The 18,541-nt window shown below is 37.1% G+C and overlaps 1 protein-coding gene across 2 annotated transcripts in view; it reads left to right on the top strand.

Moving 5' to 3' along the window:
- SLC35F3 (solute carrier family 35 member F3) overlaps positions 1-18,541 on the top strand; it is a 553,895-nt gene that overhangs the window by 167,396 nt on the left and 367,958 nt on the right. The window lies entirely within an intron of this gene.

Genomic DNA, 18,541 nt, shown 5'->3' with positions numbered 1-18,541 from the left:
CATTGCTCACCTCCCAGTCTGATCATGCCTTTACCTTTCATTCCCCTTTCCATGTGCATAGGCTTTTTCCTATACTTGCCTTCACATAATTTTATGGTACTTTCTTCTTATTCTTCAGTGCTTCAGCTGTTTCCTTTGTATAGGTCTTGTTGACTCTTCCCCTACAATATCCCCTTCCATCACCCACTAGAAAATAAATTCTGAGAGCATGGATCATGTCATATATTCCTGTTGCATCCTTCTCAAAATGTCCCATGCCCTGATGAATGACCAATAGATGTTCAATAAATGGTTATTCATGGATGATCCCTCTATGGAGTTTTGTTGCAGGGATATAGGTTTTATGGGTTAGTTGTGAGCTTCCCAAGACTTAGAAACCAGGATCTAGGATGGCACTATTCTCTTATATACCCTAGAAACAATGTTCAGTCTGCCAAGCTAAAAAGGAAGAGCCAAATTGGCCGAGAATGTCATGAGCTCATAGGATAGCATGGAATTGTAGATTTAGAACTGGAAGGGACCTTGCAAGTCTTGGAAATGATTTCTCCCATAACAATATTCTAACTGAGGAGACCACTGCACAAGGTAAGATGATGATAAAAACAAATATTGGGACTAGCAAATAAAGCTTGAAAAGTGCTGAGGATAGAGTAAGAGGGGAGTAGAGCTATAGCTGATAAGATGTTCTTGCCAGATTCAAGATATTGACTAAAGACATTATTCTTTAGCCAGGACCAACTGGGAGACAGGTCACCCAGAAGGTGAAGGGCAAAGGAGCATTGTAATAACCAGGCACTTCAGGGAAAGCTAGGGGTAACTTAGAGGACAGAGTAAAATCAGTGTCTCTTATGTGATTTTCATAATACGAAACAGAAAATTGCTTTTGCCTCTGAGAGACTGTCATTATCCTCAATTTGGTTTTATCATTTCTGGTGATAATAATAGCTAGCATTTGTAGAGCACTTATTAAGGTTTATGAAGCACTTTATGATGCTATCTCATTTGATCCTTGTAATAATTTTTTTGGGGGGGGGGGTGTTGGTTTTTTTTTTTTTTGCAGGGCAATGAGGGTTAAGTGACTTGCCCAGGGTCACACAGCTAGTAAGTGTCAAGTGTCTGAGACCGGATTTGAACTCAGGTACTCCTGAATCCAGGGCCGGTGCTTTACCACTGCGCCATCTAGCTGCCCCCATCCTTGCAATAAATTTAAAAGATAGGCACTTTCTTATTCCAGTTTTACAGATAAGGAGATGGAGTCATAAAGAAGTTAAATGACTTGCCCAAGGTCAAAGAGCTAGCATGTATATGAGGCAGGATTTGAACTTAGGTCTCATTTCCTGTAAGTCCAGCACTTTTCACAGTGTCCCCCCCCGCCTGCCTAAGGATTTCATATAGTAAAGAGAGTCCTTAAATCAATTTTCTTGAAGACAGATGAAGGAATGCAGAATCATTTCTCTCTGTCCATTTCAGAGCCCAACTGGTTGATGAAGGTATGTAACTGAACTAAAATGTTAACCTTCAAACAGGAAATTGAATGTTTGCAATTGAGTATGAAATAACAAAACTATTATAAACCCAAGAAGGTTTCTGAGTTGGCCTCAGCCTGATTTTGGTTTGCTTTAGAAGAGTTGCTGTTTCCACATATATTTAGGCTAGTCTTAGAAAAGGTTTTGTCTATTGCTCTTTCTTGGAAAAGGAAGGCCACTTTATTGAAAATTTTTCTCAATTCTGGGAAAAATTGTTTATCATTAATTCATTTCTAAATGGAAACTCAAATAGCACCATTTCCATTTCCATCCTGAGTACTAGATATTTTTTCTTTTAAAATTAATTGTTTTACATGTATTTGTGTATCTGAATAGAGGAGAAACTTGTATCTGTCCAAAATTTTATTTGCGGTAGGCGTAACATATGGCTTATATTTAAGCAAGCAGACTTTTAGTACCTTCTTACATCTTGCTCACTAATATTCCACACATATTATATTTCCCACCTCCAACTCCACCTTCCATCCTTATGAGGCCATGACTTTAGTTCTTCTCTACTAACTTGTCTCTTATGGCATCAGAAAACATTAGCAAGGATGCTGGATGCCTATTCTCCTTTCCCTCCCCACCCCCAGCCAGGAAACAATTAGTTTATTTTTCCCCTTTTAACTATATTAAGAAAATTTTCTAATTCTGTAGTTGTTGATAAATGCAATTTTGATCATACCACAAAAGTCCCTAGAGGATTTTCTCTAATTTCAGTGCTTAATCCAATGTATTTGTCATTTAGACTTTGAACCTTTCAAATATGCAACTTAAAAGCATAGAGATCTATACTTGCCAGAGCTGACACAGAATGGTATTTGGGAAAACACTGTCTCTGGAGTCAGAGAACGTGGACTCAAATTCCAATCCCATTTATCATATTTGGTATTCTTGTTGCTATTGTTATTGTTGTTGTTAAATTATTCAGTTAGTTTCTGTCATATCTGACTCTTTATGACCCCACTTGGGGTTTTCTTGTCAAACATAACTGGAACAATTTGTCATTCCTCCTCCAGCTCATTTTACATATAAAAGAAACTGAGGCAAACACAATTAAATGACTTGCCCAGGGCCATACAGTACCTGAGACCAAATTTGAACTCAGGTCTTCCTGACTCTGGACCAGTGCTCTGTCTATTGTGTCACCTAGCTGCCTCTCTGATTCTTACAACCTGTGTAAACTATCTCTGGGCCTCCATTTTCTCATCTCTAAAAAATGAGGGTTGGACTACACCTCTGAAGTTCCTTCTAGCTTGAGCTTTATGATACTATGTAAGAGCACTTTCAGTATATGTATTCCCTCCCTGACATGCCTTATAAACACAATCATAGAATCATCAATCTAGAGCTGGAAGAGATCTTAGAGGTAATCTAGTTGAACACCTTCATCTTACAGGTGAGTAAACCGAGGTCCAGGGAAGCTGTAACTTGCCCATAGCTAACTACATAAGGTAGTAAACTTTGAAGGAGAGACTTGAACCCAGGCCCCCTAACACTAGATAAAGATTGTTTCCATTTTACCACAGGATGTTCCTTCTCGTCTTCCCTTTGAGCAAAGTGGGCTTCAACTCTTGAGCCCTATCAATAAATCAATAATTATTTGTACAAGATACAGTGCTAAGACTTTGGGATACTAAATGAATGAATAGATAAACAGCAGACAGATACATAGATAGATACATAGATGGAAAGAAAAGGAAGGAAGAAAGGAAACAGTTCCTTTCCTCAAAGATCTAACATTTTAATGGGGGGCATTTATATATATATATATATATATATATATATATATATATATAGTTATGTACAAGACATAAAAAGCAAATATAAGATAATCTTGGCAGAAAAGGCACTAGCAGCTAGGCAAAGTAGGGAAGGCCTCTTTTAGTATGTGATATTTGAGCTAAATCTTGAAAGAAACCAGGGATTCCAGGAAGAGGCAATTTGGAGAAAGAGCATTCCAAGCATGAGGACTACTCAAAGCAAAGGCATGGAGATGGGAGATTTAACATCATGAAGGAGGAACAGCAAATAGAACTAGATGACTGGACTGTAGAAAGAGTGAGAACAAGTAATATGTAAGTGGACCATAAAGGTAAGAAGAGGCCAGGTTTTTAAATGCTAAACAGAGACATTTATGTATGATCCAAGAGGTGATAGGGAACCTGAAGTTTACTGACTAGTTTGAGAGACATGATCAGACCCAGGTTCTAGTAAAATCATATTGGTGATTATGTGGAAGATAAAATGGAGTGGAGAAATCCTTGAGGCAGGGAGATCAAATGGCTTGAATGAAAGTGATAATTGTGTGAGTGAAAGGGACAGATTCAAGCAATGTTGTAGTGACAGAAATTACAATATTTGGCAACTATTTGGATATGTGGGGAGACTGAGGATGAGAATTGGAGGATTATACCAGGCTGGTAACCTGAGAAGGATGGCGTTACTCTCAATAGTAATAGGGAAGGTCAGAAGAGGGGTGCCTATGGAGAAGGTCAAAACCATGGAATTCAAACCCATGACTTTGACCTCATCAGTGCTATGCTTCCTCTAAACACCTGAGTTATTAAAGGCCAGGTCCAAACCCTAATCTCCTTCCCAGTGCTATACATTTGTTCTTGGTCACTTACTTTGTTAACCTTGCACATGTCAGAGTTTTCTACTAGGAAGAGTCCAATGCATGGATTAGCACATAATGCAATTATATCTATGTTCAGAGTTCATGGTATGCATACCATTGAGCTCAGTTATGAATTTTATGACCACAGCTACTCTTGAAAACCATTTACTAAGTGATTGAGGGTCATGATCTGCACAGATAGAGGGAGGGCTTACACTAGTGAAATCACAACTCCCTAATACAGAACTAGATTTCTATGTGGTGAGCTGCAGTAGCAAATATAGAGAGAAACATTTTATAAGTATACAGTATTCCCACAATGGAGCTGAAACAGATGCAGTAGCAATCATACTCAAAGGAGGGGAGTGGAGATACACCATGGTAGACAGCAATGGAGTGATTCTACTGGAGGAAAACTCCTCCAAGGAGTCTGAAAAGATGAAATGTAAATGGCATAAGATTCTTCAAACAAGAACTGTGGTTGCAAATCACAGAGAATTCTTGATGTATGCATAACACACAGTAGCTTTAGCTGTTGATCAAGTATTGGTCAGCCTTTTCAGCCATGTATGCATTCATAAATTATATCTTCTTCACATAGGATGGAGAAGAATGTAGAAATATAGGGCAAAATATAGAATGGAAGCATTCTAAGCCTTGAGGTTGGTATGGGCTTGTCTTTGTGAATGTGGAAACCACTTAGTGAGGGTAATGTTTGCTAAGTGCATAGCTCTATATAAAACATTTAAATTCAACATAGAGGCAAGTAAAGTGCTTGGGGGTCCATGTGGATAAAAATTACTCAATGTAATGCATGGTCATTATGCTAGTAAAAATGAAGCAGAGACCACTGCCTCTTAAAATACCCTTAATGATCAGGCAATTGAAAACCACAGTTCTTGATCAAGTAAATGTAAATCATAATAAGTGCTATTCATGGAAAGCTAAGTCAACTACTCCGAAAGAAAAGCAAGCCTTTCCCCCCTCAATTTTTTATGTTATCATTCTAAAATATCAAATGGTATTATTATTTTTTTTAAAGTCCAGTGTAAGAGAAGTAAGGATGACCAGAGAACCATTTTAGTCTAGTTGTGAGACAAAGAAGCACAATAACAACTCTTTCTTAGATTTTCTAGGTGACCTTAATTTGTGCTTTTTTTCTTCTTTTTTCCCATTTTGTTTTTTGTGAAACATAGATATCCCATGATCAAATAATCCACAAATCAATAAACATTTATTAAGCACCAACCATGTACCAGACCCTATTCTAGGAGCTGGAGATACTAGGGAGGGGAGAAGGATAAAACATGCATATATAAGTATGTATAAGAGGCATACAAAGATAACTTTGGCAAGAAAGGTACTTGCAGCAGTGGAAGGGAAAAGAGGACCAAGAAAAGCTTCCCTTAGAAGGTGGCATGTGTGATGTCTTCCTCCAAAGATTATCTCCAATTTATACTGTCTACTGGAAAGATGAATTAAAATCATCCCACATTTTTTTATTTAGGAATAAGTTATGAAGATGATGAAGAGATGGTTTCAGGATATTCTCTTTTAGGAAAATAACAAGAAACAGAGAACTTAAATAACATACTTCAAGAAGTTTCATAGAAAAAGTATTGAAGACAGCTAGTTTCAAATTACAAGAATGTACAAAACACCATCAGAAAGAAACTACTAGTTTTATTCACCAAGAATTATTTTAATCAAGTGTTGAGGCTAAAATATCAGAGAATAAATTTTATAGGCAACAACAAAAAAAAAACCTTAAAATTTCAAAAAGATCCAATCAGAATAGTACAGGATTACTCTGTGCTTATGCTAAATCAAATATTCCAAAGCACAAAGGACATTTTTTGGTAGCCCAAATGCCATATTCTAAAAAGTTTAAAGTAAATATCATGAAAAATCAATGGTTGTTCATTATAAAAGAATTCAAATAAACTATGTACAAATTAACCAAAGAGCAGAAAGTTACATACTTTCAAATAGTAACAAAAATGCCATTTCTTTTTTAAAAGAAATGTTTGTTTTCATCTGGCTAAGATCAAAAAAGAACGTGAAGGGGCAGCTAGGTGGTGCAGTGGATAGAGCACTGGCCCTGGATTCAGGAGGATCTTAGTTCAAATCAGGCCTCAGACACTTAACACTTACTAGCTGTGTGACCCTGGGCAAGTCACTTAACCCCAGTTGCCTCACCAAAAACAAAATAAACAAAACAAAACAAACAGACAAAAAGAATGTGAATATCAGGCAGAAGTGTTTTTATTCATTGCTTGTCTTTTGTAATTTACGTTTTGAATAATTCACATTGAGGAGGCACATAGAACATCAATGGGTTCAGGAATCTTAGGAGTAAAATTTTGAAAGTGTAAAATTAGGAGAAAAGATAATTAGATGAAAAGTTAATATTTTAGAATAAAAAAACTTCATTCCCCCTTTAACGAATCAGTATCATAAATGCATGGAATACTGTGAAAGAATACCTCTAAAATGGGGATACATGAGAGTAGAACAGAAAATTCAAGTAAAACTCAAGAGGAAAAATCAACAAGAAAGTTTCAATTTCTTCTGCTGATAAGAAAGCAAAATTATACATTGACTCAAACCAAAGAGGAAAGAGTGGAATAGGAGTTGAGTCCACTTGGCAGAAAGGGCACCATCATGTAGCAACCATACATTTACAGAAAGTGAGATATGGATTTGGGAGCAAATTCTGCTACAGCTTTGGATATTGTGGCTGCTTAGTATCTACAAGACAAGACAAGACTAACTTTTAATAAGGGTAAAGAAGTGTATGGAGTCCTAACATGGCAGGAATTAGAAAGAGTTGAACAAGGAATCATAAATTCAAAGAGAAGATTATAAGCCATTAAAGGGAATAAGTGATGAGTGAAAAGGAACATTATTGTTATTATTGTTATTCATCAGATGTTATCTATGTATTTGAGTTTTTTCACTTAATTGTTTTACTTTGTCACAAGGAAGGATTCAGCCTCATCCCATTCTCATTTGTGAGTTCAAGTTTCTTAGTTATCTCTTTACAGTCTCAACCAGACTCCATCGTACCCTTCACTCAGGCCCCCATATCCTAGATCATATGGTAATTCTATTCAATGTGTATCGATTTCCTGCTTTGTGAGAGACACTATGGTAGGTGTCAAGACAAATCGAGAAAGAGGACTTTGTCTATATCTTTGAGTGGGAAAAGAAAGAAGTCATGATATGTATACAATTAGATATGATACAAATTAGAATGCAATAAGTGCATAAGAGAGACACAAATGAATGTCATTAAATGTTATAGGATGATGGCGCCATTTCTAATTGATGGGATAAAAGAGAGCTTTGTGACGGTAATGACATTTGAAATGGACCTTAGGTAGAATTCTATCAATGACGGGGGAAGGCGTAGAACATGTATCCTAGAGATAAAAACACAGAATAAGCCAGGATGTAGAAGTCAGGAAATGTGGACCATGTTTAGCAACAGGTAAGTAGTCAGTCTATAATTAATGACCCCTGAATAGCCTGGATCTGACTTTCTGCTAAACACAAATAAATCTTATTTTACTATTCTCTGTACTCAGAGACCTGCCCTTATTATTATCTGTGTATTCCTTATCTTTTCCTTTAGGGTCTAAATGAAAAAAGAAAAGGTGACAGGGGAAGGAAACCTTTTTACCTACTCTCTGATTTCTATTTATTAGCAGTAATAATCCATAGAAAACCTGAAAAGTGCTGTATGCTTGCTTTGAGAACAAAAGGTGATGGGCTTCCTATTCTTCACTGTGCCAGACAGGAGGATGACCTTGCCTGAAAGCAAGAGGTGTTGACAGCAGAAAGATAATTAAGTCAGCTACTCACATGGAAATATTGTTATACATGGTAGTTAGGTTCAGTAGGATTGTTAATAGAATTGCCAGTAGATAGAATAGGCTTTTGGGGGTTCAGTGGCAGAGAATATACAGTACTGACCTTGGAATCAAGGAGACCTAAGTTCAGTTCCTTACTTGGGAACTTAGTGCTTTAACCCTGGGTAAGTTACTTGAATGCTCTTAGCCTCAGTTTCCTCATCTGTAAAATGGGGGTACTAATAACACCTACTTCACAGGGTTATTCTGAAGATAAAATGAGATAGCTGATGTAAAGTGCTTCGCATCAATTAAAATGAAATGTAAATATTAGCAATTATTCAATTATCTTTAAATGCCTTACCATGGTGTAAAATACTATGCTATGGGGTAAGGAGTAATTAAGCATGATTAAGGCCTGATAGCTCTCTCCTCATGGAGCTTATAATACAATGGTAGTTTGCCTTGGGACCTAACTTCCATATATTATATTCCTTATTTTAGAAAATGTGTTTATGGATTCAAACTGGTTTATAAATAAATATCTGGAACACAGCCCATTCAGAAGTTAGAGGCTGCTCACTTAGGAACCAGGGAACAGGGCAAACTGGTAAGAGGGAGCAAGAGTGGAGAAAGAGAGGCTATCTAAACCAGTGGTTCTAAAACCTTTTCATCTCAGGAACCCATTACACTCTGAAAAATTATTAAGCAATCCCAAAAATGTTTTTGTTTAATCAATTTATATAGAGATAGAGATAGAGATTAGATATAGATTAGATATAGATAGATACATAGATATTGACCACATTGGAAATTAAAATGTCAATGTTATTATGAGAATAGTTTTGACCTCATAGACCTCCCCCCAAAAGAGTCTAGGAGACCCGTATGGGTCCCCAGACCCCACTTTGAAAACTACTTATTTAAACTCAGACAGCTCAAATTCCCATAGGAATGTCACATACAGAGGATAAAATATGCATTTACCTAATTTGCATCGACTAGTAATTCAATAAGCATTTAATAAGCATCTCCAGTGTACACCGTACTACGTTAGGTTTTGGGGATACATATAAAAGGAATGAAAGGATCCCTACTGTCAAGAAACTTGCATGTTAATGAGGGAGAAAAGTACATTTAGAAGTACAAGTACATTGTAGATATAAAGAGAATAAATATAAATACTTACAAAGTAGTTTAGGAGAGAGGGCACTAGCTGTTAGGGGGATCGAGAGACTATATGGAGGAGGCGGTTCTTAAGTTGCATTGCATTAATCACTTATTTACATTGCTTCCCACCCACCTCCCTCAAAATGGTCCAGTGGTCAATGAGGGGAATAGAGCTTTACAGGAAGACTCTCAATTGATTTCCATATTCTATTTTCTTGTTACATTTTCTGCTGATTTCCACCATATATGCAGTAGGATTGGGGTGGGGGGAGGGTGTGGAGAGAGCTGTGGAGATTTCTAGGGAGTAAGAAGCTGTGGGAGCTATCTTCTTACCATATCATCAGTCCTAAAACTCTTGTGCCTCACATTGGGTCATGCTTACCTGAGGAGTAGAAGTAGAAGCCTCTTAGGGGCTCAGAGGACACATGTCACCAGCCTGCCAGATAAGAAAGGGGGACTTGAGGTCAGAAATATTTATCCACAGATACTTACTGGCACATAAAGGGGATCAGTTGTGCTAAGAATTAGAAATGTGCACCCCCCAAAAAATGTAATGTTAATTGGCAGTATCTATAGACGTAATGGATGGGGAAATAGTATAGCACTGACTTCAACCTAGGTTGTGGTTTTGGATAAAAGTATGCAAACGAAGCATTGATTGATAGTGCACACACATTTTATACCATCAGAATAAGAAATACATCAGAGAGATAGGTCAAGCCATGATAAAAAGAGAAACCAAAACCAATATTCTTCATTCTTAAGAATTGATTCATTATGTGCAGAGTATTAAGTCTGTTCCAGCACAGTACAGACAATGGAGAGTGAGGGTGAGAATGAGCACAAGAGCGAAAGCAAGCAAAGGGAGGGAAGGAAGAAGGGAGGGAGTCTTGTCTAGGGATAAAACAGAGTTCTGCCTCACACTTGAGAACACCTAAAATACAATTCTGGAAAGGGCAGTAAAGATGCATCTAGCTGCCATGTTCTGTTTCCCAGGATGTTTGGTTGGGAGGGAAAAATGTTAGATATTCTCTACATCCTCTTAGAAACTTTTCCCAGTGTCAGTGGTCATTTAGAGATTGTTGTGGCCCTTAGTCCATCTGCATACATGATGTGGATGAGGGTATACATCTTTCTCTCTTCCTATTCTGAAAGGAGAATTTATATTAAATAGGGAAAATTACAGTTTTCCCTTCCACATTGCAGGGGATAGGGTATAGAGCCCCCACAAACTGGAAAATATGGGTAAAAATTTTTGGCCCTCCCTTAGTGCCAAAGAAGTCTGATTTTTTTTCCTTTATGGGGTGTTTATAGTACCTTATTGCAAAATTTGGGTTAAGTATTTGACCATAGGCTCTGATACACCTTCTAGCCTTCATGTGTTGTCTGCCACTTCCACAAAACTCCCCCCAAATTTACATTCAATATCTTATATTGACCCATGAAATATTGAAACCATGATGGGGAGTCATGATGTGGAAGGAATAACTGTAAATTCATTTTTACTTTTTATTAATGAACATTTATTTTCTCTCCTTCCAACTCTCCCTAACTTAAGAAAAAAAAGGAAATTCATGTTTCATTCTACATATGAAATCCATCCCCTTTCTGGCAAGAGGTGGGTAACATTCTTTAGTACCTGCCACGTCTTGCACAAGATCAAGAAAGTCACTTAACTAGATTGGAAATCAGACCAAATCCTATCTGTAGCCTGTATTGAGACCTTGTTTTCAGTTCTGTGAAAAGAAAGAACTGAGAAATATGTCCTTACACAGTTTTAGGAGGAAATATAATGTTTTTATAAATTTAGAGCTGAAAGAGTTCTCAGAAGAGGTTCACAGATGCCAGATTCTGTACTTAGTATGAGTCTGATTTGGGGGCAAAACACTTAATCTATTGGAGCTCCACTTTCTTTATACGTAAAATAAAGAAATTGAACTAAGTAATCTACAAGGTCCCTTTCAGCATAACAACATTAATTAATAGTAATAACAGTAATATCTAGTATTAATAATAATATCTAGCACTTCAAAGTTTGCAAAATACTTTGCAAATATTATTTTATAGTCACAACAACCCTATAAGGTAGGTGCTTTATTATTTTCATTTTACAGAGGAAGAAACTGAGGTAGACAGAGGTTGAGTGATTTGCTAAAGGTCACTTAGCTAGTCAGTGTCTGAGGCCATATTTGAACTCAGGCCCTACTGACTCCTGGTCCAGAGCTCTATCCATGGTGCCATCTAGCTCCCTCAATCCTATGGTTCTATAGTCTGTGAGATATGAATAATATTCCTAGTAGTAGTGGATAGAAAGATATCTTAATGAGGACACTTTGATACAGTACCCAAAGGCTGATGATAAAACCAGAGGAACAGAGACTTGGCAATCTAGAAAGTCATCCTATCCCAACAGCATATTGCCATTAATTATGTTGCAGCTAATTTGTATTGTCTCTTCTTCTTTATATAGTTAAAGACCTATTAAACATAGACACGGGTCAAGCTGCTTAAGGGAATACTGGTTTCTATAAGAAAATTTCCAAAACAACAATGGCTAAATCTAGTTGTCTGAAAAAAAAGTATTTGGCAGGAAACATACACAGATGGCCGAACAACCTAATAGATCTGCTTATGGCTAAAATAAAAGCTACAAAGGGGTGAAATGGGGGCAGAGAGCAGTGTGGAGATGTAAAAGAAATACAAATAAATAGACTAGAGTTATAGAAAATTGTGAGGGATCATCAATGTTATCTGCCAATTAAATTTATACAATGTAAATAAAAAGGGAAACGTTACTATGAGAAGCCATCCAGGAGTCATGAAAAAAATCGCATGAAAACTAAATACAGTATAAGGTTAGACTTGGGTGTGATGAAACATTAAGCACAACCTTGGCATTGAATCAGAATTTTACCTGCCAATTTATTCAGGGTGTGCAGCTAGATTGCACAGGGAAGAGAATATTTGATATGGAGTCAGGAAGATGAGCTCAAATCTGGCCTCAGACATTTTTTGCTGTGTAACCTTAGGCAAGTCACTTAGACTGTTTGCCTCAGTTTCCTTATCTATAAAATGGGTATAGTAATGACACTTAACTCTCAGAGTTCCTGTGATGTTCAAATGAGATAATATTTGTAAAGTACTTTACAAACCTTAACGTGCTATTTAAATGCTAGCAATGAGGAGGAAGATGTTCATGACAGAGCTCAGTGACCTAATGGAAATCCCAGAAAAAGGGTTTTGAAATGTCACTTCACTCTGTCAGCTTTGATCATTTCCCACTCCAGCTCAGAAACAACGTTCCCTTAATGTTGTCTTGGCAATTCTATTAGTATTCACTGAATAACTGTAATATCTTTCTGAGGATTTGATTCCAATTGGTTTCATCCAGTCTGAAGGACTTTCCTTAGAGATTGAGAGGGTAGAATCCATGGATGAGGGTGAGGCACAGATAGGTCTTGGGAGTCATACAAGAGTGAAAGTTCTTAAATCTCATGATTCTGTTGAATGCAATTATATCTTGGCAATGAATCAAGGATGCTATGAGCCTGGGTGTGGACCCAAGGAATAAATATAATCCCAGATCATAGACTCCTAAAGCCAGCAGAGACTATAGAGAGGCCTTTTAGTCTAGTCCTTGATCTGAGCCAGAATCCTCTTCATGACTGTCTTGCAAGTAGCTGTTTAGCTTCCTGTAATGAGGAACTTATTAACTGGCAAGACAACCTGTCATGACTTTGGACAGTCCTAAACGTTGGAGTGTTTTGCCTTACTTATATCAAGTTCAAACTTGCCTGTTTGCAGCTTCTTCCAGCTGATTCTTATTCTGCCATTCAGGCTCAAGCAAAACAAGTCTCTTTCACATGACAACCCTTTAAATACTTGAGTAGAGCTATCATCACCCCCTGAGGTCTTTTCTTCCCCAAGCTAAACATCGACAATTCTTTCAGTTGTTCCTAGTATGATTTCATGATCCCTAAGCATTCTACGAATCCTGTTTTGGGTGAACTCCAACTTTCCATGTAACAACAAACAACAACAACAACAAAAAACAACCCCTTTATACAATACTTTGAAGCTTGCAAAGCACATCACAACTATTATTTCATTTTATTCTCACAACAACCTGCTACTCAAGTCTTCCTGACTCTAGGTCCAGTGCTCTATCCATTATACCAACTAGCTGCTTCTGTACTCGTTGCCAGTGTATCTCCTAAAATATGATAACCAGAATTTACCCCAGTATTCCAAATATAGCTTGACAGGAAAGAGCATAATCTAACTAGAACCTCCCTGGCTCTAGAAACTGTTCTTCTAATTGTTCCTGTCCACACCATACTGGAGAATCATTGTTGATAGAGAATTGGCTTTGGAGTATGAGAGACTTGCCTTTGACATATACTAACCATGTGACTGTAGACCTATGGGACCATAGGGATCAAATCATGTTACTCTGGGCAACTCCCCACAAATGTTAAGTTGCAGATGAGTTGTCCATCTTAATTAGTGGAAGCGTATATTCACACAAGTAGTTCCCTACATTAATGAAATCATAGGTGTGGACCCCCCCCAGGGAAATATTAGCTATATCTATTGAATAATGTTAAGATTGTAGGCTGCCAAAACCTCTAGCTCTCTTCCCCATGACCTATGATTTAGTAATGTATTTCCCTTCCTATATATCAACTCAGGTGTTGATTTTATATTTATCTCTATGAAATCCCATAATTCTAGTTTTGAAAGCTTTTTTTGGATCCCATTTCTGCCATTTAGTTGTAGATGAACTTATGTAAAACAAAAATTTTACGTCTGCCGCCTACATATTTATTCAAATCAATGATTTTTAAAAATATATATATTTATTAGGACTCTGGGATATACCACTGGAGTTCTTGTATCACCCTGTGTCAGTGTTCAACAATTTTAGGTTGGGGGAAAAGTCTCTTTGAGGCATGAAACATAAAATAAAAGCCTGGATTTGAGTCTTAGAAAATACAACCAGATTTGCTAAGTCATTTCCTTTCCTTTGCCTGAAAATCTGATTAATTACTTGGTTGCTTGCTTGACTGAATTATTTGTGATCAGTGGTTTCTGTGGCTCTCTCTTTCTTATTTTCCAGGCATAAATTATGTGTATGATAAACATAAACTCACTGAGGGGAAAAGGTTTAAATTGCCATTATTTACTGAAGCAAGTTACTGGAAATCATTTTTCTACTCTCCTTATTCTTTAATTAAAAAATCTGATCTCCCCTAATAAAATGCCACATGTTTATGTAGGAAAAAAAATCAATTTCTTTTTTTATCAAAGTAAGAGGAGAGTGGGGTCCCAAGCCACCCATAAGATTCTGGACATTGATTTTTCCAATTAAAAGTTCAGTTTCTAAGTCCAGTTATAAATCTCCCTGAAGCGATTGTTACTAGTGACTGCCAGACTTATGAAAACTTCAGTTATTCTAGTCCTTTCCTGACTTTTATTGTTGAGCAGCAGACAGCTTCACAACCCCCTGATTGTCTGTGTCAGGATTTGAAATGTCTGTCAGAAATCTCAGGAGGAAGAAGGAAATATTCACTTTATTGAAGGTAATTCTGCTCTGTCCACAATATGAAAACTATAATATCAACCAATGCACAGCTTCTGTATAGATGTAAAATTGCTGCTAGTTCTCTTTATGCACAAATTGCTTTTGTTGTGAATAAATCAAACCTCTCAGAGATACTAGGATAGAGCCTCCCTCTGCTTGGCAGTAGAGAGCTACTTGTTTAGAATCCTAGAATTTTGAGAATTGGAAAGGACCTTTGAAATCACTTAATCTAATCCCCTCATTTTACAGATGGGGAAACAGTAAAATGAACGGATTGACATGAGTGATCTCTAACACCCCTTTTGGCTTTAAAGAGACTCCAATTCTGTAAGAAACAGTTAAAAGAATAATTAAATTAAATTAAAAAAAAAAACTTGTTAAGCATCTCCTGTTTGCTGAGCACTGTTCTAGGGACTGAGACACAAAGTTGAGATAAGAAATGATCCTTTTCTCCACATAGCTTGCAGTCTAATCAGGAGAGATGATACACAAATAATTATAATGCAAATTAATACATATTAAGTACATAAAAGTTGCATAGTGGTGGTTTGAGGGTAAATGATTACTTCTGACTGAACATATAGGGAAAGACTTCATGAAGAAGCTGAGCTGTGAGCTGAATTTTAAAGGATGGGTAGTAATTCAACAGATTTTGAAAGGAAGGGAGGTTCAAGAACAGCTGTCCAAGAATGAAAAGTGCAAGATATCTATGTAGACTATCAGGTAGTCCAATTTGGCTGGAATATAGAGTAGGAGAATAGAATTGTAAGAGTTAAGGGTAGAAATGTAGGATATCTAGCCCCCCAAAAGTCTCTAATTTGTGCATCTTTACCCAGATATAGCTCTACTAGGTGTAGACCCTAAAGGGGTCAAAGAAAGAGTTAAAAAAAAGGAATACTGGGTATAAAAATATAGCATTTTTTTTATTGTAGCAAAGAACTGACAACAAAAGCATGCCCATCATTTGGCAAATGACTGAACAAATTGTGGTATATAAATGCAATTATTACCCTTCAGTAAGAAACAGTGAATTAGACAGACTCAGAAAATCCATGTGGGCTGATGTGTGAAGTGAGCAAAACCACACCATCATCATCATAATGTAAATGAAAAAACAACTTTTAAAGACTTTGGAACTTCAGCTATGCACTGACCACTCCGGACTTTGGAAGAGCTATGTGGCACAATCAATAGAGTGCTGGAATTGGAATCAGAAAGACCTGAATTCAAGTTCAGCCTCAGAAGCTTACTAGTTCTGTGACTCCGGGCAAGACACTTAACCTCTGCTTCAGTTTCCTTGCTGTATAATAGAGATAATAGCACCTACCTTATAGGGTTGTGAGATAATATATGTAAGTCCTTTGCAAACTTTAAAGTGTTATATGAATGTTATTATCATTACTGTTATTATTATTATTACTTAAGGCACCCGCCTCTTGGCAGAGAGGGGATAGTCCAGAATCAAGTATGAGCAATATATTTATTTTTTGCTTGACTTATTTATTTTAAAATTTCTGAATAGAGTGTCAGTCCTGAAGCCAGGAAGACTCTTCTTCTAAAGTTCAAATCTGGCCTCAGATACTAGCTATGTGACCCTAGGCAAGTCACTTAACCCTGTTTGCCTCAGTTTCCTCATCTGCAAAATGAGCTGGAAAAGGAAATGGCAAACTCTTCCAGTATCTTTGCCAAGAAACCCCCAAACGGTGTCACAAAGAATTGGACATGATTGAAGCAACTAAAAAACAACTGATGAGAGTGAGTAGGTAATTAGTGATAGAGATTTAAAAAAAATAAAAAGCACCATTGAAACATTAAAATGATACACAAAAAAGAGGAAAAGGAAATTGAGGAGGCACAGAATAACAGGGTAACTTAAGTATAATTGAATGTCATATACATTTCAAAAAACAAACCGTAGACAGTTGACCATTTTATATTCCATGGTCTTTTTGTTGTTGTTGTTCTTGGTGTATTGGAATTGGCATGTTTGTTAAGCTCATAATAGTTATTAAAGGGATAGGGTGGTACTATATTGTGAAAACCCTTGAATGCTAACATAAGGACTTTGAACTTTACCAGACAGTAAAGAATTGTTGGTTTTGAGCATTGTCCTTCCTATGCAGAGGACAATGTCTACTGGGGTCTGAAAGATGGCTCAGCAAAGGGAGCCATCTGTTAGGAGACTACTTCAGTGTTTCAGGCTGATGGTATAGCATGGGGAATAGAGATGGATGTAAAAGATTTTACAGAGATAGAATTGATAGATTTTAACAGCTGGGAGGTGAGGGAGAGGACAGGAGAGGCAAGGTTTTGGATATGGGAGATTGAGCGAACAGTAGATTCACCAGACAAAAGAGTGAAATTATGAAAAGGAATGTTTTCTGACCAAATACAGAATAGTCAGCTTTGTGGGAAATTTTACATCTTGGAACTTCCATTAAAATAATTCCCTTCCTGAATCATATGCTCCAAGCCCCAGTAACTGAACTTCACTAGCTTGGGCCCACCTTTCTACCAATGTATCAATAACAGATCACATCCAGGTATTTCACCTTGGGAAAGAAACAAAAGTGATGTGTTAGTACTGTCTAAAAAAGGGTCAGTGGAATTACTGGACCAGTTCCTGAGGGCAGGGACTATGGCATATAGCCTGTATACACAGCATATGCCTAAGTATTGTTCATCTTTCATTTTTCATCTGACCAATGACATCAGGAGGGTGATGTCTCAACTTGTAAGTGAATTGGATTGAAGTGAGGCAGAGCTTTGCAAAGTCATCAGCCTTACTCTCTCCTCCAGAGTCATCAGAGTCCAGTGGCAAGGCATTAGTCAGGACAACTGCCAAAGATCTCAGATGCAGTAGAAGACCTTTGCTTTTTTAAGCTAAGGTCTTTCCCAGGTCTCAGGTTGTCAGAAGCAACATCCAGTCAGTGATATAAGGCTAGGTAAGAATTGAGGTGGGGAAATGTCCTAGTTTGTCTGCTGAATGAGGAAGGGAAGGGGGTACAGTTCATTGAGTACTAGATTTAGAATCAAAAGACCTGAGTTCAAATTCTGACCTTGTTTTCTTCATTTAAAAAAATTAAGGTTTCCATAGACTCTCTAAGATCATTTTGAGCTCTGAATCTATGGTCCTATGAATAAATGGGGTCATCCTTAAGATCCATGCAACTGATTTTCACAATGGTTACAATTAGGAAGCCTACTCAAGTCAAGGAATCTTCTATGTAACTTCTAGCATGAATGCAGGTAACTAGTTTGCACTTGCTTAAAATATCCCCTCCATTGTAGTCCGCTACCAAGATTCCTCTATTTTCTTCTTGTGTTTTGTATGCATTTTGTGCCTATTTTCTTATATTTTATATTATACTTTAAGCCAAGACTGTTATTTTTTTTTACAAATCCGTGGAGTGTGTGTGTGTGTGTGTGTTTAATATACAAAACCTTAACAATGATTTCAGGAAAGCAAGTACTATTCCAACAATGATTTGTGCTCCCTCTGCTGACTTTGGACAGTACTGCAGGTTAGACACCTATCATTTCAATAGAAACCAAGTTTTTTATTTAGTTGGTTTGGGGTTCATTAGAAACATAGCAGGAAAACTTAGGAGAAGATTCTAGAAAAATCTAAGAAATTTGGAATACTAAGAATCATCCTAGGAAAAAAGTTTTGAGACATGGCATAATTCTATCAAAAATAGATGAAGCAGTACAATTCAGGTTAGTAATGTGGCAATTTTGGAGAAGGGAATGGCAACCCACTCCAGTATCTTTTCCTAGAAGA

The sequence above is a fragment of the Dromiciops gliroides genome, chromosome 4, assembly GCF_019393635.1.
Source record: "Dromiciops gliroides isolate mDroGli1 chromosome 4, mDroGli1.pri, whole genome shotgun sequence".
In the NCBI taxonomy this organism is placed as follows: Eukaryota; Metazoa; Chordata; class Mammalia; order Microbiotheria; family Microbiotheriidae; genus Dromiciops; species Dromiciops gliroides.
Note: the sequence above shows the minus strand (reverse complement) of the source record. Positions and strands in the feature narration are given on the sequence as shown.